Genomic DNA, 25,884 nt, shown 5'->3' with positions numbered 1-25,884 from the left:
AACTAAAGCAAAGAGGGTAGGGAAAAAAGGACCATGGGATGCTAATGGAGAGAATCACTTTTACCTTAGGAAACTCTCGTCTGATGCAGCCACTCCCCCAACACTGACAAGATGTAGCAAATATTGTGGATTGCAGGTACCGGTTTGATTCCAGGTGGAATGTCAGTGTGTTCTGCGAGTCTTGGTGTAGCTGGTGGATCCAAGGTAACTGGGCAGAGCTCTGTGAGTGGATCAGGGTCATGGAGGGGCTGCCGCCCTATGTGGAACATGGCTTAGGTCTATTTTTCAGGAAGCTGTGTAATTTCGAGATACTGATGCTGCCCAAAGACTTGAGATCATGAGTCAGTTTATAGAAATTGAAACAGCAGACAGTGGAAGTTCTGCCTGTCATCAGCTTACTGGTGAGGCTCCGAGGGACTTTCAGACTTGCCCAGTCCTGTAGAAGTCGACTTCATGGGAGACACCAAGAGAAGCTGTCAGAAGGATGAGTGCACGGATTGAGGAGAGATGTGAACACATTGATGAGTGTTGTTCTGCTACAATGGAGAATACTGGCATGCAGACTTCTGTAGAGAATACCAGGCTCAAAAGACATTCATGAGAAATATTGAGCCTTGCTGATACTGACAGAAACCTGTGGAGGGTCAATGTGCACTTGTGGAAGGTACTCAATTCTCTGCTACAAGAACTGGTCCAAGAATCCTGACGTCTAATAGAGAAGAGATGGCAGAGTTGATAAAATGCCTCTTGTTCTTTTAAGAGGTCATGAGAATCCACACATCCCAAGGGGCATTTATAAATCACTCAGACCTCAGGGCACGAATCCCTGGTAAGCCTTTTCCCAGGGTTGGTCCTAGCTATCAAGCATTTGCTCTTCCCTCCCCTAAAATCAGCCATCCATTTCAAAGGATCAGCACCTGAGCTGCATTGAAGCCAGTAGGAGTATAGCAAGCCCCTCCTAGAATCAGTGTTCCTCCAACTTTACTCTCTGTGCACAACACTGTACACCTCAATGTTCAAATACTCCTGACTAAAATAGATAGGAATTGAATATTAACTCACACAAAGAAATGATAACCTTCCGCTAGTTTCAGCAAATGCTGGGGTTACATCTTCTTTTTGGTGAAGTGAGTGTGGTAAGTGAGGGGAATCTTTGACTGAACTTGTATATGTATGTGTCCTCAGTTTTTCAATACAGTATATGTAATATTATAAGTCAGTTAGTGAACTGAATTGTAAAAGTCGCCATAGACATGTAAGGACACATGATATGTGGATGGTCTTTTCCTTCATTGAAGCCCCTGGTGCAGCATAACATGTGGGTGCAGACATGGTTGTGTTTAAATACTTTACCCAACATGATCGGAAGATTAAGCATTCTCATCATTGATAATAGGGCACCTGGTTCTCAATAGCCTATCAAAACTGCAGCAGTTTTCTCATAGCTATAATGCCTCTAGGTACTTTTGGATCCAAGCCTATATATAAATATGTGGTTTGGGTCACCTTCTGTCTTCCTACAGAGAAATGTTACCACTTGAAATGACAACATTGGCCAGTGTGAGTCACTGAGAGGAAAGGGCAATACACGCAAATGGGAAACATTTTGTGGGGGCTATTTCATGGGACCAAAATTTATTTCATCCTTCCTGTTTGTGTTGGAGGCATCAACATTTAACCATTGACCTGTCCCCTTCATTATTTTGGACTGCTTTTTTCATTCTATCTGTCTTCTTTTCCCTTAGAGCTGAAAAAATGATACCTTAACTTGACAAGTCTGACTTGTAGGCAGATTTAGTATGTTTCAAAATCTATCTTTATATTCATGTAAATCTCCAGGTATGTAAATCAATTCTACTAACTTTTTGAAAGACCGCAATTGAGGTATCAACACAATGTCAAAACTGGAGTCTTCAGACAAACCCTCCCACCATGGCCGTATAGCAAAACGAGATAACAAGAATAACATTTCTGTGAGTTATATATGGAAAGTGTTGATTTATCGATGCCCAGTTGTCAGGGTACCAGTGCAACATACGCTCACTCGCTCCCATCTACACAGCAAGATAAACATCCACTCACCCAGCCCATGGTCCAGGACACTTGCCAAAGAGTGATCTCTTACATCCAAAGACAGAATGAGGCCTCAGAATACATGGAAGTGGGAGAAGTCAAATTAGAGAATGGAAATCAGTGCAGGACCTTATCTCTGTTGATGGAGAAGCAAAGGTGAAACCCTGTTTTACTTGGAAGCACACTCTCAAGTGGACAGAATGCATGGGATTGAAAGTGATGTGCTGAGTGTTAGAAGAGTGCACAGCAGATGCTTGGCTGACAGAACTCAAAGAAATCAGCACAAAACATCGCCACAATTGATTCTGAGAACAAGATTGGTGCTGCCATATTTGGGCTCGCGATGGCTGCGAACAATGAGGTAATGGATGATGGCACACGCTGAAACTCAGTGATCTGGAGTGTGTTGTGGATTGTGGTTGGCCCTATCCAGAATGGAAACTAACTTGGGACCCCAATGAAAATGCTACAATCCTGGTGCATGAAGTTGAGTTTCTCGAAATGTCCCATGGCCACATCAACTGCATCTGCAAGCCTAGGGACCAATTTGGTGTTTTGCCAATAGAGCACATGTGGGCCTTAATCAGAGATATCATGCATATGGTCTGAGTGATCCAGGGGGCCTTGTGGTTGAAATCATTTTCCAAAGGCTTAGGATCTGCTACATTTATAGACTGGACTGGGATTACTTTTGGTATGAGGCAGATTATGCAGGAAAGCTCTGTGTTTGCCTTCGTGGTCCCTAGCCACAAGGATGAGAGAACAAAGAACACTGGTCTAGGTACACAACGTGAGAAAATGAAGCATTTCCTTCACCATAATCTCCAAAATGCAGATGCTACATTTTGAATGGCACTGAAATGTTATGGCACCAAGGACACCTAGCTGGTGCTATGCAGTAATGGCAGCAGTCACTGATGCATGACATCCTTATATATGTTTCCACAGTTTTTTCTGTAGACAGAGAAGCTCTGGAAAGAACTCGTTACATTGGGAAATTCCCATGGAAATAGAAAGGGCAAGCTCACTGTCACGATGTTGTTTTCAAAACACATCAAAATAACATTAAAGAGCCTGCAAAGCTCAAAACCTTGACATGCTTCATTTCCACAAGAGGAAGGGTCCTGTGCACTTTCAGATCAGTGACATAAGCATAGTAAAAATGACGTTATACTAAAGGAGAAGAGTATGGTGTGTTCATCACAACAGAGGCATCACCAGCAAATAGAGATATACAAGACAACACACACAGGAAAATGACATGGCATCAATGAGTAGGAAAAATTGTCCTCACAGAAATATCATGGAATTGCATACACACAACAGACCAAAAGTTTCACTTAAAAAGCCCTACATGTCTGCATTAAATACCTGATAGTAATTGACCAGTAGAGATATAGAAGTATAGTAAAGGAAACAGGAAGTACCATTTTCAGTTCCAAAGAAATTGAAGGCCCAAAGAAAAGCTTTCATACAACTAGACTGAAACACTATCAGAGCAAGTATTGAAAATGGAGGGGAGAGAAACACTGAAGGACAAGAGTGTCTCAGAATCACAAAAGGCAGAATTCTAGAAAAGGGGAAGAGAACCTCTAAAGACGAGAAAATAAAATCAGAAATCTCAATGGATGAGATATTATCAGGGCTAAATTCTGTCCTAATCAGACTAGATAATACAGAGGGACTCATGGATGACTGTGAAAACAGGGGAACCGAAATCCCTCTATCAGAAGATGACATAGAAATGCAAGGCATAACCAATGCAAATACTGCTGTTGAATCCTGGGGTAAGACAAATCATGAAAGAATAGGTTTCATAAGAGTCCCAGTGGGAACAGCAAGATATAAAACAAAAGACAGAAAAGATATTTGGAGAATAATCAGACTGAAATTTGCTGAAAGCTAAGAAACAATCATCCGTACAGCAAAAGGAAGCAAAGAGTGTCCAAATTATGTGGAATCCCAATAGACTTACAAGCAGCTGTATTATCATTCTAATCATCAAAGTTCATGATCAACCCAGTGATTTTCATTGCACCTAGAGGAAAGCAACTAAGTCACAGCAGAACCGTAAGAGCGGTTTCAGCTTATATCTCGGCAGAAATTTTGCAGGTCATGAACGAGTGCCAGGACTTGGACGAAATCCTGAATGAGAAAAATGTGCAATCTAGGGTAGCCTATGCCACAAGACCACCATTTCTAATAACGGCAGAACTAGAGAATTTCACAGACCAGAAAAACTTAAAAGAATTCAGCATTTCAATACCTATCTTAAAGAAATATTGTGAATTCTACCCTGTAGAGAAAAGAAGCAAGACCAAATGGAAATAAGAAAACCATCATTGGAAATGCAAGAAGAGCAATAAGTTGCAGAGTATTAACTAGAAGGCAAGGAGGACATCAATAACCTAAAGATGGGAGAGGGAAGCAGGAAAACATAGGGGATTTTCAGCCCTATAATAAGTGAATCATCTTATGTGACTCTCTGTTTGAAGCAAACAGAGAGATGCATGACCGAATGTGTTTGCAAATCAAAGAAAAAGCAAACAAACAAATAATCAAACAAACAAAAAAACACCAAAAGAGTACGGTTGGCTGATATATATCCACAGGTTCGTGATAATTCAAAAGAAAATATGCAAAGTGATGTCAAGGTTCATTCAGCACGCATCGACCAAATATCACTGCTTGCATGTACTCAACACACTTGTATTCAGAAAACAGATGCGTGGATTAATATTCATAAATGTTGATTCATAAGAGCACATCGTGACCTAATCCAAATGCATATTTTGAATAAAATTGATTCATAGTCCGTGATACAGCCGTACAAGTCTTCCAAAAGGATGAATGAATGACATATTCAACCCTACGAAGAGAATAAATGGCATACACTTAGAACAAAGAAAAGTAGCTCTACAAAACTGTAGTAACAGTAAGAGAGACAGACAGTAAAGTGCAGTTTGGGATTGGTTTCATTTCTAGGAATTTCAGCCCCCATGAAACAAATGGATCCATGTTCTGAGATTGTGGGTCTTTCAGCAGAAAATCAACAGAGAGATATGTATTATGGGTGAATGGATATTACACAAACATATGTTTCCTATAGTTGGCCTTTTTGTACTGTTAACTGTTAGAAAGTTTAAAGACGGTTGAAACTATAAACTTATCATGGACAAACTTCCCTTCGTTTGTATTGTGTTTAGAGTTCTGAACTAAAGGAAAGAGGGTAGGAAACAAAGGACAATGGGCCGCTAATGGACAGAATCACATTTACTTTAGGAACCTCTCGTCTGATGCAGCCCTTCCCCCAACACTGATAAGATGCAGCAACCATTGTGGATGGCAGTTACCGGTTTGAATCCAGGTGGAATTGTTGTGTGTTCCACGAGGCTTGTTGAGGCTGGTGAATCCAAGGTATCTGGGCAGAGCTCTGTGGGTGAATCAGTGTCATGGAGGGGCTGCTGCCCTCTGTGGAGCTTGGCTTAGGTGTATTCTTCAGGAAGATGTGTTATTTCGAGATACTGATGCTGCCCAATGGCCTGAGATCACGGGTTATTTTCTAGAAACTAAAAGGCAGACAGTGGAAGATCTGCTTGTCATCAGCTTACTGGTGAGGCTCTGATGTACTTTCAGACTTACCCAGTCCTGTAGAAGTCGACTTTATGGGAGACACGAAGAGAAGCTGGCAGAAAGGCTGGCTGCACGGATTGAGGAGAGATGCGAACATATTGATGAAAGTTGTTCTGCTAATATTGAGTATACTCTCATGGAGACTACTTTAGAGAATACCAGGCTCGAAAGTCATTCATGAGACATATTGAGACTCACTGATACTAACATAAAACTGTGGAGAGTCAACGTGCATTTTAGGAATGTACTAAATTCTCTGCTCTAAGAAGTGGCCCAAGACTCCTGACGTCTAAAAGAGAAGAGATGGCAAAGATGATAAAACCACTCATGTTCCTGGAAGAGGTCGTGAGAATCCACACATCCCAAGGGGCATTTACAAATCTCACAGACCACAGAGCATGAAGCCCTGATAAACCTTTTCCCAAGTTTGGGCTTAGCTATCAAGCAATTGCTTTTCCCTCCCCTCCACTCAGGCATCCATTTCAAAGGATCAGACCCTGAGCTGCAATGCAGCCAGAAGGAGAATAGCAAGCCCCTCCTAGAACCAGAGTTCCTCCAACTTCACACTCTGTGCACAACACTGAACTCCTCAAAGGTCAAATACTCTCGAATAAAATAGATAGGGTTTCAATATATAGCTCACACAAAGAAATGATTATCTACCCCTTGATTTAGCAAGTGCTGGGGTTACATCTTATTTGGGTGAAGAGAGTTTGGCAAGCGAGGGGATTATTTGACTGAACTTGAATAAGTATTTTTCCTCAGCTTTTCAAGACAGTATAGGTAACTATTATAAGTCAGTTAGTGAACTGAAGTGTAAAAGTCGCCATATACATATAAGGACACAAGTTATGTGGACCGTCTTTTCCCTTCGTTCAAGTCCCGGGTGCAGTATATCACGGGGTGCCCACTTAGTTGGCTTAAATTGCTTTACCCAACACGATCAGATGATTTACCTTTCTCATCGTTGATAAAAGAGAACCTTTTTCTCAATAGTCTAGCAAAGCTGCAGCAGTTTTCTCATAGCTATAATGCCTCTAGGTGTTTTGGAACCAAGCCTATATTTAAATAAGTGGTTTGGGTTGCTTGTGTCTTCCTAGAGAGAAATGTTACCCATTGAAATGACAACATTGGCCAGTATGAGTCACTGGGAGAAAGGGCACCACATGCAAAATGGAAACACTGGGTTGGGGTTATTTCATGGTTCCAATATTTATTTTATGTTTCCTTTTTGTATTGCAGACATCAACAGTAAACAGTTGACATGACACCTTCATCATTTTGGACTGCTATTTTACATTCTATCTGTCTATGTTTCCCTTAGAGCTGACAAAATGTTACCTGAATTTGACAAGTCTGGCTTGTAGGTAGATTTAGTATGTTTCAAAAACTAACTTCATTTTCATATAAATCCCTAATTTGTACATCAATTCTATTAACATTTTGAAAGACCGCAACTGAGGTATCAACACAATGTCAAAACTGGATTCTTTGGAGAATCCCTCCCACCATGGCTTTATAGAAAAAGAGATAAACAAGAATCACATTTCTGTGTGTTATATATAGAAAGTGTTGATTTATTCATAGCCAATTGGCAGAGTACCTGTGCAAACAGTGCCCACTCGCTCCCATGTACACAGCAAGATAAACATCCACTCACCCAGCCCGTGGTCCAGGACACTTGACAAAGAGTGGTCTCTTACTTCCAAAGACAGAATGATGCCTCAGAAAACCTGGAAAGAGGAAAAGGCCTTGTAGAGAATGGAAATCAGTGCAGGACCTGACCTCTGCTGATGGAGCAGCAAAGGTGAAACCCTGTTTTATTTGGACGCACACTCTCAAGCGGACAGGACGCATGGGATTGAAAGCAATGCGCTGAGTGTTAGTAGAGTGCACAGCAGATGCTTGGCTGACAGAACTCAAAGAAACCAGCACAAAATATCCCCACAATTGATTCTGAGACCAACATCAGTGCTGCCAAATTTGGGCTCACTTTGGCTATGAACAATGAGGGATAGGGCTATGGGTGATGGCACACGCTGAGTATCAGGGAACTGGAGTGTGTTGTGGATTGTGGTTGGCCTTATCCAGAGAGGAAACAGACCTGGGAACTCAATGAAAAAGCAACAAACCAGGCGCATGAGGTTGAGTTTCTCGAAAGGTCCCATGGCCACATGCACTGCATCTGCAGGCCCAGGGTCCAATTTGGAATTTTGCCAATAGAGCATGTGTGGGGTCTAATTAGAGACATCAAGCATCAGGTCTGAGGGATCCAGGGGGCCTTGGTGTATAAATCAGTTTCCAAAGCCTCAGGATCTGCTATATTGATAGACTGGACTGGGATTATGGTTTGTTATGAGGAAAAGGATGCGGGACAGCACTGTGGTTGCCTTCATGGTCCAAAGCCACAAGGGTGAGAGAACAAAGAACAGTGGTCTAGGTTCACAACGTGAGAAAATGAAGCATTTCCTTCACCATTATCTACCAATGTTAATGCTACATTTTCAATGGTACTGACAGTGTACTTCAGGGAGGATACCTAGCTGGGGCACTGTGATAATGACTGCAGGTCCTGATGCATGACATCTTTAGATATGTTTCCACAGGTTTTTCTGTAGACAGAGATGCTCTGGAACGAACTCATAACATTGGTACATTCCCATAGAAATAGAAAGAACAAGCTCACAGTCATGATACTGTTTTTGAAACACTCCAAAATGACATTCAACAGCTTGCAGAGCTGAAAAGCTTTACATGCTTCATTTCCACAAGAGAAACAGTCCTGTGTACTTTCAGTACAGTGACATAAGCGTAGTAAATTGAGGTTATACAAAACGAAGAGTATGCTGTGTTCATCACAGCAAAGGCATCACCAGCATTTAGATATATACAAGACAACACATATAGGAAAATGACATGGCATCAATGTGTAGGAAAAATTGTCCTCACACAAATATCATGAACTTTGTACACACAAGAGACTTAAACTTTCACTTAAAAAGCCCTACAAGTCTACATTAGATACTTGAAATTAACTGACCAGTAGAGATAAAGAAGTATAGTAAAAGAAACAGGAAGTAACATTTTTAGTTCCAAAGAGGTTGAAGGCTCAAAAAAATCTTTCAAACAACTAGACTGTGAAACACTATCAGACATTTATTTAAAATGGAGGTGATAGAAACACTGAAGAACAACAGTGTCTCAGAATCACAAAAGTCAGAATTCCAGAAAAGGGGAAGAGACCCTCTAAAGATGAGCAAAATAAAATCAGCAAACTCTATGGATGAGATAATAGCAGGGCTAAAGTCAGTCCTAAGCAGACTAGATAATGCAGAGGGACTCGTGAATGACTGTGAACACAGGGGAACTGAAATCCCTCGATCAGAAAATGACATAGAAAAGCAAAGGAAAACCAACGCAAACATTGCTGTTGAATCCTGGGTTAAGACAAAGCATGAAAGAATAGGATTCATAAGAGTCCCAGAGTTAAAAGCAAGAAAAGATTATTCAGTCTGAAAAGATATTTGGAAAAAAATCAGACAGAAAATTGCTGAAAATGAAGAAGCAATCATCTATACAAAAAAAGTAAGCAAACATCATCCAAATTATGTGGAATCCCAATAGACCTACAAGCAGCTGTATTATCATTCAAATCAACAAAGTTCATGATCTACACAGTGATTACCAATGCACCTAGAAGGAAGCAACTAAGTCACAACAGAACCTCCAGAGGGGTTTCAGCTTATATCCCGGCAGAAATATTGCAGGATAAGAAGGAGTGCCAGGACTTAGATGAAATCATGAATGAGAAACAGCTGCAATCTAGGGTAGCTTATGCAACAAGACCGCCATTTCTAATAACGGCAGAGCTAGAGAATTTCAGATACCTGGAAACTTTACAGAATTCAGCAGTTTGAAACTTTTCCTAAAAGAAAGATTCAGAATACTACCCTGAATAGAAAAGAAGCTAGTTGAAATGGAAATAAGAAACCATCACTGGAAATGCAAGAAGAAACATGAGTTGCAGACAATAAACAAGAAGAAGGCAAGGAGGACATCAAAACCCTAAAGATGGGAGAGGGAAGCAGGAAAACATAGGGGATTTTCAGCCCTGTAATAAGTGAATCATCTTATATGACTCTCTGTTTAAAGCAAACAGAGAGATGCAAGGACGAATGTGTTTGCAAATCTAAGAACAAGCAATCAAACAAACAAACAAACAAACAAACAAACAAACAAAAACCAAAAGAGTATTGTTGGCTGATAATATCCACAGGAACCGTGGTAATTCAAAAGAAAATATGCAAAGTGATGTCAAGAATCATTCAGCATGCATCGACCCAGTATCAGTGCTTGCATGTACTCAACATACCTGTATTCAGAAAACAGATGCGTGCATTAATATTCATAAATATTGATTCATAAGAGCACATCGTGACCTAACCCAAATGCCTATTTTGAATATAATGGATTCATACTCCGTGATATATTCTTAAAGTCTTCCAACAGGAAGAATGAATGGCATATTCCACACTACGACGAGATTAAATGGCATACATCTATAACAAAGAAAAGCAGCTCTACAAAACTGTTCTAAGAGTAAGAGAGACAGACAGTAAAGTGTATTTTGGGAATGGTTTCATTTCTTGGATTTTCAGCCCCCATGAAACAAATGGATCCATGTTCTGAGACTGTGGGTCTTTCAGCAGAAAATCAACAGACGGATATATATTATGGGTGAATGGATATTACACAAACATATGTTTCCTTTAGTGGGTCTTTTTGTACTGTTAACTGTTAGAAAGTTTTAAGATGAATGAAACCATAAACTTATCATGGACACACTTCCCTCCATTTGTACTGTGTTTAGAGAACTGAACTAAAGAAAAGAGGGTAGGAAATAAAGGACAATGGGACCCTAAGGGAGAGAATCACTTTTACCTTAAGTACCTGTCGTCTGATGCAGCCCCTTCACCAACACTGTAAAAATGCAGCAAAAATTGAGGATGGCAGTTACTGGTTAGATTCCAGGTGGAATGTTGGTTTGTTCCACAAGGCTTGTTATGAGCTGGTGGATCCAAGGTAACTTGGCAGAGCTCGGTGGGTGGATCAGTGTCATGGTGGGGTTGCCACACTCTGTGGAGCTTGGCTTAAGTCTATTGTTTAGGAAGCTCTGTAAGTTCGAGATACTGTTGCTGCCCAGTGGCCTGAGATCATGGGTCAGTTTCTAGAAATTGAAAAGTCAGACAGTGGAAGATCTGCCTGTCATCAGCTTACTGGTGAGGCTCTGAGGTACTTTTAGACATGCCCAGTCCTGTAGAAGTCGACTTTATGGGAGACACGAAGAGAACCTGGCAGAAAATTTGGCTGCATGGATTGAGGAGAGATGCGAACACATTGATGATGGTTGTTCTCCTACAATGGAGAATACTGGCATGGAGACTTCTGCAGAGGATCCCAGGCAAGAAAGACAATCACGAGATATATTGAGCCTCGCTGATAATGGCAGAAACCTGTGGAACACCTATGTGCAATTGAGGAAGGTACTCAGTTCTCTGCTCCAAGAACGGGTCCAAGATTCCTGACGTCTAAAAGAGAAGAGAAGGCAGAGATGGTAAAATCGCTCATATTGGTGGAATATGTCGTGAGAATCCACATGTCCCAAGGGGAATTTACAAACCATTCAGACCACAATGCTCCAAGCCCAGGTAAGCCTTTTCCCAGGGTTGGGCCTAGCTATGAAGCACTTTCTCTTCCCTCCCCTCCACTCAGGCATCCATTTCAAAGGATCACCACATGAGCTGCAGTGAAGCCAGTAGGAGAAGAGCAAGCCCCTCCTAGAATCAGAGATCCTCCACTTTCACACTCTGTGCAAAACAGTGAACTCCTCCAAGGTCAAATACTCTCGAATAAAATAGGTAGGAATTGAATAATTAGCTCACAGAAAGGAATGATGACCTTCCCCTACATTCAGCAAATGCTTGGGTTATGTCTTCTTTGGGGTGAAGGAGTGTGGTAAGTGAGGGGAATATTTGACTGAACTTGAAATGTATTAGGCCTCAGATTTTCAAGACCATATAGGTAAATATTATAAGTCATTTAGAGAACTGAACTGTAAAATTCGCCATAGACATTAAAGGACACACGTTATGTGAACGGTCTTTTCCCATCAGTCAAGCACTATATCATGGGGGTGCAGACTTGGTTTTGATAATTGCTTTACCCAACATGATCGGACAATTAAGCGTTCTCACCACTGATAGAAGAACACCTAGTTCCCAATAGCCTAGCAAAGCTGCAACAGTTTTCTCATAGCTATAAAGCCTCTAGGTTCTTTTGGAACCAAGCATGCATGTATATATTTTGTTTGGTTTGTCTTGTGTTTTACTAGAGAGGAATGCTACCCCTTGAAATGCCAACTTTGGGCAGTATGTGTCATTGGGAGGAAAGGGCACCACATGCAACAGGGAAACCCAGGTTTGGGGTTATTTCATTTTTTCAATACTTATTTCATGTTTCCTCCTAGTGTTGGAAGCATCAACAGTAAAGAGTTGACATGTCCCCTTAATCATTTTGGACTGCTATTTTTCATTATATCTGTATATTTTTTCCTTAGGGATGACAAAATGTTACAAGAATTTCACAAGTCCGGCTTCAAGGTAGATTTTGTATGTTTCAAAAACTAACTTCATTTTCACATAAATCCCAAAGTAAGTAAATCAATTCTATTAACCTTTGAAAGACTGCCACTGAGTTATCAACACAATGTCAAAATTGGAGTCTTCAGACATACCCTCCCACCATGTCTGTATAGAAAAAAGAGCTAAACAAGAATCATATTTCTGTGAGTTATCTCTGGAAAGTTGATTTATCAATGCCCAGTTGGCAGGGTACCAGTGGAAACTATGCTCACTCACTCCCATATACACAGCAAGGTAAATAACCAATCACAAAGCCCTTGGCTCAGGACACAAGCCTAAGCTTGGTCTCTTACTTCCAAAGACAGATTGAGGCCTCAGAAAACCTGGAAGGAGGAGAAGGCAAAGTAGAGAATGGAAATCAGTGCAGGACCTGACCTCTGGTAATGGAGCAGCAAAGGTGAAACTCTGTTTTCCTTGGATGCACACTCTCAAGTGGACAGGATACATGGGATTGAAAGTGATGTGCTGAGTGTTAGAAGAGTGCACAGCAGATGCTTAGCTGACAGAACTCAAATAAATCAGCACAAAATATTCCCAGAATTGATTCTGAGACCAAGACCTGAGCTGCCAAATTTGAGCTGGCAGAGGCTGCAGAAAATGAGGGATAGGGCTATGGATGATAGCACAAGCTGAGTCTCAGGGATCTGGAGTGCATTGTGGATTTTGTTGGGTTCTATCAAGAGAGCAAACTGACCTGTGACACCAATGAGAATGCAACCAGACTGGCACGCGAGGTTTAGTTTATCAAAATGTCCCATGGCCACATCCACTGCAGCTGCAGGACCAGGGACCAATTTGGCATATTGCCAATAGAGCACGTGTGGGGCTCAATCAGAGATATCATGCATCTGGTCTGAGTGATCCAGGGGGTCTGGGGTTTGAAATAAGTATCAAAAGATTTAAGATGTGCTACATTCATAGCCTGCACTGGGATTATGGTTTGGTTTGAGGCAGAGGAGGTGAAACAGCCCTGACGTTGCCTTCGTGGTCCCTTGCCACAAGGATGAGAGAACAAAGAAGACTGATCAAAGCCTACAGCATGAGAAGATGAAGCATTTCCTTCCTCATTATCTCCCAAATGCAGATGCTACATTTTGGAAGTCACTGACATGGTACAGCACTGAGGACACATAGGTGGGGCTGTGGGATCATTACAGCAGACCCTGATGCATGACATCCTTAGATATCTTTCCAATGTGTTTCTGTAGACAGAGAAGCTCTGGGAAGAACTGGTAACATTTGGACATTCCCATGGCAATAGAAAGCACAAGTGCACTGTTGTGATGCTGTTTTGGAAACAGTCCAAAAGTAACATAGAGCAGCCTGCAGAGCTGAAAACCTTTAGAAGCCTCATTTCCACAAGAGGAAGTGTCCCATACACTTTCAGAACTGTGATTTAAGCGTAATAAAACTGAGGTTATACTGATGGAAAAAATAAGTGGTGTTCAAAACATCAAAGGCAACACCAGCAATTAGAGATATATCAGACAACACACACAGCAAAAGGTCATGGCATCAAAGTCTATAAAAAATTGTTCTCACAGAAATATCATGGTTTTGTGTACAGCGAAGTGTCTAAACATTTCACTTAATAAAGCCCTATAAGTCTACATTTGATACCTGAGAGTACTTGTCCAGTAGAGATAAAGAAGTAGAGTAAAAGAAACAGGAAGTACAATTTTGAGTTCCAAAGAGATTGAAGGCCCAAAAAATAAGCTTTCAAAGAACTAGACTGCAAAACGCCACCAGAGTAGGTGTTGGAAACTTAGGTGAGGAAAACACTGAAGAAAAACAGTGTCTCAGAATCACAAAAGGCAAAATACCAGAAAAGGGGAAGAGAAACTCAAAAACTAGCCAAATAATATGAGAAAACTCAATTGATGATATAGAACCAAGGCTAAACTCAGTCCTAAACAGACGAGATACTGCATAGGGACTCCTGAATGACTGTGAAGACAGGGAAACTGAAATCCCTCAATCAGAAAATGACAAAGAGATGCAAGTGAAAACAAATGCAAACATTGCTGGTGAATCCCGTGGTACGCCAAACATGAAAGAGTAGGATTCATAAGAGTCCCAGATGTAAAAACAAGTGTTAAAAAATGTCTGAAAACTTATTTGTAGAAAAATTAGACAGAACCTTGCTGAAAGCCAAGAAACAATCATCTATAAGATTCACGTTTTAAAAAGCATCCAAAGGAGGTGGAATCCCAATACACGTACAAGCAGCTGTATAATTCAAATCAACAAAGTTCATGATCAACCCACTGATTTAAAATGCACCTAGATGAAAGCAACTTAGTCACAACAGAAATTTCAGAGGGGTTTCAGCTGATATCTGGACAGAAATATTGCAGGACAGGAAGGAGTGCCAGGACTTAGGCCAAATCCTGAATGAATCACAGCTGCAATCTAGGGTAGCCTATGTCACAAGACTACCATTTCTAATAACAGCAGAGCTAGAGAATTTCACAGACTGGCAAAACTTAAAAGACTACAGCAGTTCAAAACTTATATTAAAATAAGGAATGAGAATTCTAAACACTATAGAAAAGTAGCAAGATGAAATGGATATAAGAATATCATTATTGGAAATGCAGTTAGAGCAATGATTTTCAAAGAATAAACAAGAAGGCAAGGAGGACATCAAAATCCTAAAGATGGGAGAGAGAAGCAGGAAAACATAGGTGATTTTCAGCACTATATTAAGTTAATCAGCATATACGACTCTGTATTTGAAGCAAACGGAGAGATGCATGGTCTAATGAATTTGCAAAACAAAGAACAAGCAAACAAACAATCAAACAAAGAAACAAACATCAAAAGAGTACAGTTGGCAGACATCTATCCAAAGAAACCATGATAAATCAAATCAAAATACTAAAAGTAATGTCAAGGTTCACTCAGTACGCATCGAACAAGTGTTGTGGCATGAATGTACTCAACAGACTTGTATTCAAAAACAGATCCGTGCATTAATATTCATAAATTTTGATTCATAACAGCATATTGTGACCTAACCCAAATCTCTACTTTGATTAAAATGGATTCCTAGTCCATGGTATAGATTTAGAAGTCTTTCAACATGATGAATGAATGGCATATTCTACCCTACATACAGAAGAAATGGCATAAGCCTAAAACAAAGGAAAGTAGCTCTGCAGAACTGTACTAAGAGCAAAAGAGTCAGTCAGTAAAGTGCACATTGTGATTGGTTTCATTGCTAGGAATTTCAGCCCCGATGGAACAAATGGATACATGCTCTTAGAGTGTGGGAGTTTCAGCAGAAAAGCAACAGATGAATATGTATTCTGGGTGAATGGATATTACACAAACATAAGATTCCTTTAGTGGGTCTTTTTGTACTGTTAACAGTAAAAAGTTTAAAGACGTGTGAAACCGTAAACTAAAAATGGACACAATTCCATCAATTTGTACTGTGTATAGGGATGAGAACAAAAGGAAAGAAGGAAGAAAAAAGGACCATGGGATGCTACTGGAGAGATTCACATTTACCTTAGGAACCTCTCGTCTGATGCAGCCCCTCCTAAACACTGACAAGATGCAGCAACCATTGGGGATGGCAGGTACCGTTTGGATTCCAGGTGGAATGTTGGTGTGTACTGCACAGCTTGTTGTGACTGGTGGGCCCAAGGTAACTGGGCAGAATTCTGTGGGTGGATCAGTGTGATGGAGGGGCTGCCGCCCTCTGTGGAGCTTGTCTTAAGTCTTTAGTTCAGGAAGCTGTGTAAGTTCGAGATACTGATTCTGCCCAAATACCTGAGTTCACGGGTCAGTTTCCAGAAACTGAAAGGGCTGACAGTGGAACATCTGCCAGTCATCAGCATACTGGTTACGTTCCGAGAATCTTTCAGACTTGCCCAGTCATGTAGAAGTCTAATTTATGGGAGATTTAAAGAGAAGCTGGAAGAAAACCTTGCTACATGGATTGAGGAGATATGAGAACACATTGAAGAGAGTTGTCCTGCTACAATTGAGGACACAGGCATGGATACTTCTGTAGAGAATACCAGGCTCAAAAGACATTCATGAGACATATTGAGCCTCGTTGATACTGGCAGAAATTATGGAGGATCAACATGCACTTGAGGAAGTTACTCAGTTCTCTGCTCCAAGAATGGATCCAAGATTCTTGACATCTAAAGAGAAGAGATGGCAGAGATGATAAAATCGCTCATGTTGGTGGAATAATTTGTGAGGATCCCCATGTCCCAAGGGGCATTTACAAACCATTCAGACCAAAATGCACCAAGCCCAGGTAAGCCTTTTCACAGGCTTGGGCCTTGCTATCAAGCACTTGCTCTTCCCTCCCCTCCACTCAGGCATCCATTTTAAAGGATCAGAACCTGAGCTGAAATGAAACCATATAAGAAGAGCAAGCCCCTCCTAGAATCAGAGTTCCTACAACTTCACACTCTGTGAACAACTGTGAAATCCTCAAAGGTCAAATACTCTCTACTAAAATATCTAGGATTTGAATATTTAGCTAACTCAAAGAAATGATGACCTTCCCCTAGATTCAGCAAATGCTCTGGTTATGTCTTTTTGTGGTGAAGGGAGTGTGGTAAGTGAGGAGAATCTTTGACTGAACTTGAATAGGTATTATGCCTCAGTATTTCAAGACAGTATAGGTAAATATTATGTCAGTTATTGAACTGAACTGTAAAAGTCACCAAGGTCATTAAAGGACATAATTTATGTGTACCGTCTTTTCCCTTCATTCAAGCACCGGGTGCACTATATCATGGGATGCAGACAATGTTATGTTAAATTGCTTTACCAACATGATCAGACGATTAATCTTTGTCATCACTGATAGAAGAACACCTGATTCTCAATAGCCTCGCATAGCTACAGCAGGATTCTCATAGATATAATGCCTCTAGGTGCTTTTGAAATGAAGCCAAAATGTACATATTTTATTTGGTTTTTCTTGTGTTTTCCTCTAGAAGAATGATACCCCTTGAAATGAAAACATTGGCCAATATGTGCCATTGGGAAGAAACGGCAACACATGCACAATGGAATCTGAGGTTGGGGGTTATTTCTTGGTTCCAATAGTTATTTCATCCTTTCTGTCAGTGTTGGAGGATTCAACATTAAAGGGTTTACATGCCCCTTCAAAATATTGGACTGCTATTTTATATTCAATCTGTCCATTTTTTACTTAGAGCTGACAAAAAGTACCAAAAATTGACAAGTCTTTCCTCTAGGCAGATTTAGTATGTTTTGAAAACTAACTTCATATTCATATAAATTCCAAACATGTAAATCAATTATTCTAACCTTTTTAAAGACTGCAACTGAGTTATCAACACAAAGTCAAAACTAATGTGTTCAGACAAACCCTTCCACCATGGCTGTATAGAAAAAAGAGCTAAGTAAACATCATATTTCTGCGAATTATATCTGGAAAGTGTTGATTTATCACTGCCCAGTTGGCAGGGAACAAGTGCATCATGTGCTCACTCGCTCCTATGTACACAGCAATGTAAACATCCACTCAACCAGCCCTTGGAAAAGGACATTGCCGAAGAGTAGTCTGTTAATTCCAAAGAAAGGATGAGGCCCCAGAAACCTGTAAGGAGGAGAAGGCAATGTAGAGAATGGAAACCACTACAGGATCTGACCTCTGGTAATGGAGCAGCAAAGGTGAAACTCTGCTTTACTTGGACGCACACTCTCAAGGGGACAGCACACATGGGATTGAAGGTGATGCGCTGAGTGTTAGAAGAGTTCACAGCAGATGCTTGGCTGACAGGACTCAAAGAAATCAGCACCAAATATCCCCAGATTTGAATCTGAGACCAAAACCCGAGCTGCCAAATTTGTGCTGGCAGAGGCAGCAGAAAATGAGGGATAGGGCTACGGATGATGGCACACGCTTACTCTCAGAGATCTGGATTGCGTTGTGGGTTGTGGTGGGTCCTATCAAGACAGCAAACCGACTTGTGACCCCAATGAGAAAGCAACCACACTAGCTTGCGAGTTTGAGTTTATCGATAAGTCCCATGGCCACATCCACTGCATCTGCAGGACCAGGGACCAATTTGGCATTTTGCCAAGAGAGCACATGTGGGGCTCAATCAGATACTGTGCATCAGGTCTGGGGGAACCAGAGGCCTTGGGTTTGAAATCAGTATTAAAAGCATTAGGATCTGCTACATTCAATATCTGGAGTGGGATTACATTTTGGTTTGAGGCAGAGGATGCAGAACAGCTGTTCTTCCCTTCGTGCACACATGACAAAAGGATGAGAGAACAAGGAAGAGTGGTCAAAGTCTGCAGTATGAGAAGATGAAGAATTTCATTGAGCATTTTCCCAAATGCAGATGGTACATTTTCGATGGCACTGAAATGTTACTGCACCGAGAACACATACATCGGTCTGCAGGATCATTCCAGCAGGCCCTGTTTTATGACATCCATAGATATGGTTCCACCGGTGTTTCTGTAGACAGAGAAGCTCTGGGAAGAACTGGTAATATTGGGACATTCCCATGGCAATAGAAAGCACAAGCTCACTGTCAGTTTCCTGTTTTGGAAACACTCCAAAATGACATACAGCAAAATGCACAGCTGAAAATCTTTAGAAGCTTCATTTCCACAAGAGGAAGTATCCTGTGCACTACCAGAATTCTGAGATAAGCATAATAAAAATGAGGATATAATAATCGAAATATTATAGTGTGTTCATCACAACAAAGCAACACCAGCAATTAGAGATATACCAGAAAACACACACAGGAACATGACTTGGCATCAATGACTAGGAAAAATTGTCCTCACAGAAATATGGAATTGCGTACACCCAAGAGTCTATAATATTCAATTAACAAAGCCGTATAAGTCTACAATTGATACCTGATAGTACTTGAACAGTAGAGATAAAGAAGCATAGGAAAAGAAACAGGAAGTACAATTTTCTGTTCCAAAGTGATTGAAGGCCCAAAAAATAAGCTTCCAAACAACTAGAATGCAAAACGCTATCAGAGCAAGTATTGAAAGCAGAGGTGAGGAAAACACTGAAGAACAACAGTATCTCAGAATCACAAAAGACAGAATGCCAGAAAAGGTGAAGAGAAACTCTAAAGACAAGCCAAATAATATCAGTAAACTCAATGGATGAGATAATAACAGGGCTAAAGTCAGTCCTAAGCAGACTAGATAATGCAGAGGGACTCATGGATGACTGTGAAAACAGGGGAACTGAAATCCCTTGATCAGAGGAAGACATAGAAAAGCAAGTATAAACCAATGCAAACATTTCTGTTGAATCCCGGGGTAAGACAAAGCATGAAAGTCTATGATTCAAAAGAGTCTAAGATGGGAATGCAAGAGATAAAAAAAAAAAAAAGCCTGAAAAATTATTTGTAGAAAAATCAGAATGAAACTTTCTGAAAGCCAAGAAAGAATCATCTATATGATTTCAGGAGTACAAAGCGTCCAAATGAGGTGAAATCCCAATAGACCTACAAGCAGCAGTAGAATTCAAATCAACAAAGTTCATGATCATCCCAGTGATTTAAAATGCACCTAGATGAAAGCAACATCATCACAACAGTACCTCCAGTGGGGTTTCAGCTGCTATCTCGACAGAAATATTGCAGGACAGGGAAGAGTGCCAGGACATAGACCATAACCTGAATAAGAAAAAGCTGCAAACTTGGGTAGCCTTTGCCACATGACCGCCATTAATAATAAAGGCAGAGCTAGAGAATTTCACAGGCTGGCAAACCTTAAAATAATTCAGCAGTTCGAAAATTATCCTAAAATAAAGATTTAGATTTCTATGCTGAATAGAAAAGTAGCAAGATGAAATGGAAATAAGAAAACCATTATAGGAATTGCTGGAAGAGCATGAGTTGCAAAGAATAAAAAAGAAGAAGGCAAGGAGGACGGCAAAAAGCTAGAGATGTGAGAGGGAAGCAGGTAATCTTAGGTGATTTAAAGCACTATCTTAAGTGAATCAACTTCTATGACACTCTGAAGCAAACACAGAAATGCATGGCCTAATGTGTTTGCAAAACAAACAACAAGCAAACAATCAATCGAAAAACACAAAAAGGGTACGTTTGGCTGACTTATACCAAAGCAACCATGACTATTCAAAACAAAATACTCAAAGAGATGTCAAGGATCATTCAGCAAGCATCGACCCAGTATCGCTGCTTGCATGTATTCAACACACTTGTATTCAGAAAAATGATGTGCACATAAATATTCATAAATATTGATTGATAAGAGTATATCATGACCCAAATCAAATGCCAAGTTTGAATAAAATGGATTCATAGTCCGTGATATATACTTACAAGTTTTCCAACAGTATGAATCAATGCCATATTCTACCCTAGGTAGAGAAGAAATGGCATAAGCCTATAACAAAGACAGGTAGCTCTGCAAAACTGTACTAAGTGTGAAAGAGGAAGCTAGTATAGTGCACGTAGTGATTTGTTCCATTTTTAGGAATTTCAGCCTCCATGATACAATTGGATCCATATTCTGAGATTATGGGTGTTTCAGCAGAAAGCAACAAACGGATATGTATTCTGGGTGAATGGATATTTCACAAACTTAATTTCCTTTAGTGTGTCACTGTGTAATGTGAACATTTAGAAAGTTTACACACGTGTGAAAGCATAAACTAAAATTGGTCACATTTCCCTCCGTTTGTACTGTGTATACGGATCTGAACAAAAGGAAAAAGGAAAGAAATAAGGACCATGGGACGCTAGTGGATAGAATCACATAAAACTTAGGAATCTGATGTGTGATGCAGCCATTCCCCCAACACTAATAAGATGCAGCAACCATCGGACATGGCAGCTACCTTTTGGATTCCAGGTGGAATGTTGGTGGGTACCGTGAGGCTTCTTGTGCCTGGTGGATCCAAGGTAACTGGGCAGAATTCTGTGGGTGGATCAGTTTGATGGAGGGGATGCTGCCCTCTGTGGAGCTTGTCTTAGTTCTTTTGTTCAGGAAGCTGTGTAAGTTCGAGATAATGCTGTTGCCCAAAAACCTGGTATCACGGATTAGTTTCCAGAACCTGAAAGGGCAGACAGTGCATGATTTGCCTGTCATCAGCTTACTGGTGAGGGTCCGAAGTCCTTTCAGAACTGCCCAGTCCTGTTGAAGTCGACTTTATGGGAGACACGGAGAAAAGATGTCAGAAAAGCTGGCAGCACGGATTGAGGAGAGATGCCAACACATTGATGAGACTTGTTCTGCTACAATGGAGAATACTGGCATGGAGACATCTGTAGAGAATATCAGGCTTGAAAGACATTCATGACACATATTGAACCTCGCTGATACTGGCAGAAATATACGGAGTGTCAACATGCCCTTGAAGAAGTTACTCAATTCCATGCTCCAAGAACGGGTCCAAGAATCCCGACGTCTAAAAGAGAAGAGATGGCAGAGATGATAAAAGCGCTCGTGTTCTTGGAAGGGGTAGTGAGAATCCACATGTCCCAAGGGGCATTTACAAACCATTCAGACAAAAATGCACCAAGCCCAGGTAAGAATTTTCCCAGGTATGGGCCTAGATATCAAGAACTTTCTCTAACCTCCACTCCACTCAGGTATCCATTTTAAAGATAAGCACCTGAGGTGAAATGAAGTCAGTAGGAGAATAGTAAGCCGCTCCTAGAATCAGCATTCCAACAGCTTCACACTCTGTGAAAAACAGTGAAATTCTTAAAGATCAAATACTCTCGAATAAAATAGATATGAATTGAATACTTAGCTCACACAAATAAATGATGAACTTCCCGTAGATTCAGCAAATGCTGAAGTAATGTATTCTATGGGGTGAATGGAGTGTGGTAATTGAGGGGAATCTTTGACTGATCTTTAATAGATATTAGGCCTCATATTTTCAAGACAATATAGTCAAATATTAGAAGTCAGATAGTGAACTGAAATGTAAAAGTCGCCAAAGAATTTAAAGACACAGGTTATGTGGACCATGCTTCCCTTCAGTCAAGCCCATGGTGCACCTTATCATGGGGGTGCAGCATTGGTTGTGTAAATTGCTTTACACAACATGATTGGATGATTACATGTTTTCATCACTGATAGAAAAACACCTGGTTCTCAAAAGCCTAGCATAGCTGCAGAGGTTTCTCATAGATATAATGCCTCTAGGTGCTTTTAGAATCAAGCCTAAATGTTTATATTTTGTTCGGATTATCTTGTATTCTAGTAGAGAACAATGTTACACCTTGAAATGCCAACATTGGCCAGTATGAGACATTGGCAATAAAGGGCAACATCTGAACAAAGGAAACCTAGGTTTGGGGTTATTTCAAGGTTCCAATAGATATTTCATGGTTCCTGTTCGTGTTGGAGGCTTCAAGTGTAAACAGTTGACATGTCCCCGTCAACATTTTGGACTGCTATTTTACATCCTATCTTTGTATATTTTTCTTAGAGCTGACAATATGTTACAAAAATAGACAAGTCTGGTTTTAGGTAGATTTAGTATGTTTCAAAAACTAACTTCATTTTCATATAAATCCCAAAACATGTAAATCAATTCAAATAACATTTTAAAATACTGCAACTGAGTTATCAACACAATGTCAAAACTGGAGTCTTTGGACAAACCCTCCCACCATGGCTGTATAGAAAATACAGCTAAGTAAATATCATATTTCTGTGAATTATATCTGGAAAGTGTTGATTTATCACTGCCAGGTTGGCAGGGAACAAGTGCATCATGTGCTCACTCGCTCCTATGTACACAGCAATGTAAACATCCACTCAACCAGCCCTTGGAAAAGGACATTGCCGAAGAGTAGTCTGTTAATTCCAAAGAAAGGATGAGGCCCCAGAAACCTGTAAGGAGGAGAAGGCAATGTAGAGAATGGAAACCACTACAGGATCTGACCTCTGGTAATGGAGCAGCAAAGGTGAAACTCTGCTTTACTTGGACGCACACTCTCAAGGGGACAGCACACATGGGATTGAAGGTGATGCGCTGAGTGCTAGAAGAGTTCACAGCAGATGCTTGGCTGACAGGACTCAAAGAAATCAGCACCAAATATCCCCAGATTTGAATCTGAGACCAAAACCCGAGCTGCCAAATTTGAGCTAGCAGAGGCAGCAGAAAATGAGGGATAGGGCTACAGATGATGGCACATGCTGAGTCTTAGGGATCTGGGTTGCATTGTGGGTTGTGGTGGGTCCTATCAAGAGAGCAAACAGACTTGTGATCCAAATGAGAAAGCAACCAAACTAGCGCGCGAGTTTGAGTTTTTCCGTATGTCCCATGGCCACATCCACTGCATCTGCAGGACCAGGGACCAATTTGGCATTTTGCCAATAGAGCACATGTGGGGCTCAATCAGAGATATTTTGCATGTGGCCTGAGGAATCCAGGGGCCCTTGGGTTTCAAATCAGTATTAAAAGCATTAGGATCTGCTACATTCAATATCTGGAGTGGGATTACGGTTTGGTTTGAGGAAGAGGAAGCAGAACAGCTCTGTTCATCAATTCCTGCACTCATGACACAAGGATGAGAGAACTAGGAAGAGTGGTCAAAGTCTACAGCATGAGAAGATGAAGAAATTCATTTAGCAATTTCTCCCAAATGTAGATGCTACATTTTGAAAGGCACTGACATGGTACTGCACCAAGAAAACTTACGTCGGTCTGCGGGATCATTCCAGCAGGCCCTGTACTATGACATCCATAGATAAGTTTCCACTGGTGTTTCTGTAGACAGAGAAGCTCTGGGAACAACTGGTAATATTGGGACATTCCCATGGCAATAGAAAGCACAAGCTCACTGTCAGTTTCCTCTTTTGGAAACACTCCGAAATGACATACAGAAGAATGCAGAGCTGAAAATCTTTAGAAGCTTCATTTCCACAAGAGGAAGTGTCCTGTGCACTTTCACAATTCTGAGGTAAGCGTAATAAAAATGAGGTTATACTAATCGAAATATTATGTTGTGTTCATCACAACAAATGTAACACCAGCAATTAGAGATATACCAGACAACACACACAGGAACAAGACTTGGCATCAATGTCTAGGAAAAATTGTCCTCACAGAAATATCATGGAATTGTGTACACCCAAGTGTCTATAATATTCACTTAACAAAGCCCTATAAGTGTACATTAGATACCTGATAGTACTTGAACAGTAGAGATAAAGAAGCATAGGAAAAGAAACAGGAAGTACCCTTTACAGTTCCAAAGAGATTGATGACCCAAAAAATAAGCTTCCAAACAACTAGACTGCAAAACTCTACCAGAGAAATTATTGAAAACGGAGGTATGGAAAACACCGAGGAACAACAGTATCTCAGAAATACAAAAGGCAGAATACCAGAAAAGGGGCAGAGAAACTATAAAGACGAGCCAAATAATATCAGAAAACTCAAATGATGAGATAATAACAGGGCTAAAGTCAGTCCTAAGCAGACTAGATAATACAGAGGGACAAGTGAATGTCTGTGAAGACAGGGAAACATAAATTCCTCGATCAGAAGAACACATAGAAAAGCAAGTGAAAACCAACGCAAACATTGCTGTTTAATCTCGGGGTAAGACACAGCATGAAAGACTAAGATTCATGAGAGTACCAGATGGGAATGCAAGAGATTAAATAAAGGAAAAGAGTCTGAAAGTTATTTGTAGAAATATCAGACTGAAAATGTCTGAAAGCCAAGAAAGAATCATCTATACGATTTCAGGATGTACACAGAGCCCAAAGGAGCTGGAATCTCAATAGACCTACAAGCAGCTGTATAATTCATATCAACAAAGTTCATAATCATCCTAGTGATTTAAAATGACCTAGACGAAAGCAACTTAGTCTCAACAGAACATCCAGAGGGGTTTCAGCTTATATCTCGACAGAAATATTGCAGCGGAGGTTGGAGAGCCAGGACATAGACCTTAATATGAATGAGAAAAAGCTGCAATCTAGGGTAGCCTATGCCACATGAACGCCATTAATAATAACGGCAGAGCTAGAAAATTTCACAGACAGGCAAAACTTAAAAGAATTCAGCAGTTTGAAACTTTCCCTGAAAGGAAGATGGAGAATTCTACCCTGAATAGAAAAGAAGTAAGATGAAATGGAAATAAGAAAACCATTATTGGAAATGCAAGAAGAGCATGAGTTGCAAAGAATAAAAGAAGAAGTCAAGTAGGAGAGTATAACCCTAGATATGAGAGAGGGAAGCAGGAAATCATAGGTGATTTTAAGCACTATCTTAAGTGAATCAGCTTCTATGACTCTCTGAAGTAAACGGAGAGATGCATTGCCTAATATGTTTGCAAAACAAACAACAAGCAAACAAACAATCAAACAAACACAAAAAGTATACGGCTGGCTGACATATACCAAAGGAACCATGACTATTCAAAAGAAAATATTCAAAATGATGTCAAGGATCACTCAGCACGCATCAAACCAGTATCGCTGCTTGCAT

General features: G+C 40.5%; 1 long non-coding RNA gene across 2 annotated transcripts in view; it reads right to left on the bottom strand.

Annotated features, from left to right (window-relative positions):
- The window catches only part of LOC135320687 (uncharacterized), a 40,027-nt gene that overhangs the window by 5,419 nt on the left and 8,724 nt on the right, over positions 1-25,884 (bottom strand). For both annotated transcript variants that reach the window (XR_010379947.1, XR_010379946.1), the window contains 3 exons: positions 21,262-21,831; positions 10,648-11,294; positions 5,427-7,439 (listed from right to left, as the gene is read on the bottom strand). This is a non-coding gene — a long non-coding RNA (uncharacterized LOC135320687). The remainder of the gene's footprint in view (positions 1-5,426; positions 7,440-10,647; positions 11,295-21,261; positions 21,832-25,884) is intronic.

This window comes from Camelus dromedarius, unplaced genomic scaffold, assembly GCF_036321535.1.
Source record: "Camelus dromedarius isolate mCamDro1 unplaced genomic scaffold, mCamDro1.pat HAP1_SCAFFOLD_114, whole genome shotgun sequence".
Classification (NCBI taxonomy): Eukaryota; Metazoa; Chordata; class Mammalia; order Artiodactyla; family Camelidae; genus Camelus; species Camelus dromedarius.
Note: the sequence above shows the minus strand (reverse complement) of the source record. Positions and strands in the feature narration are given on the sequence as shown.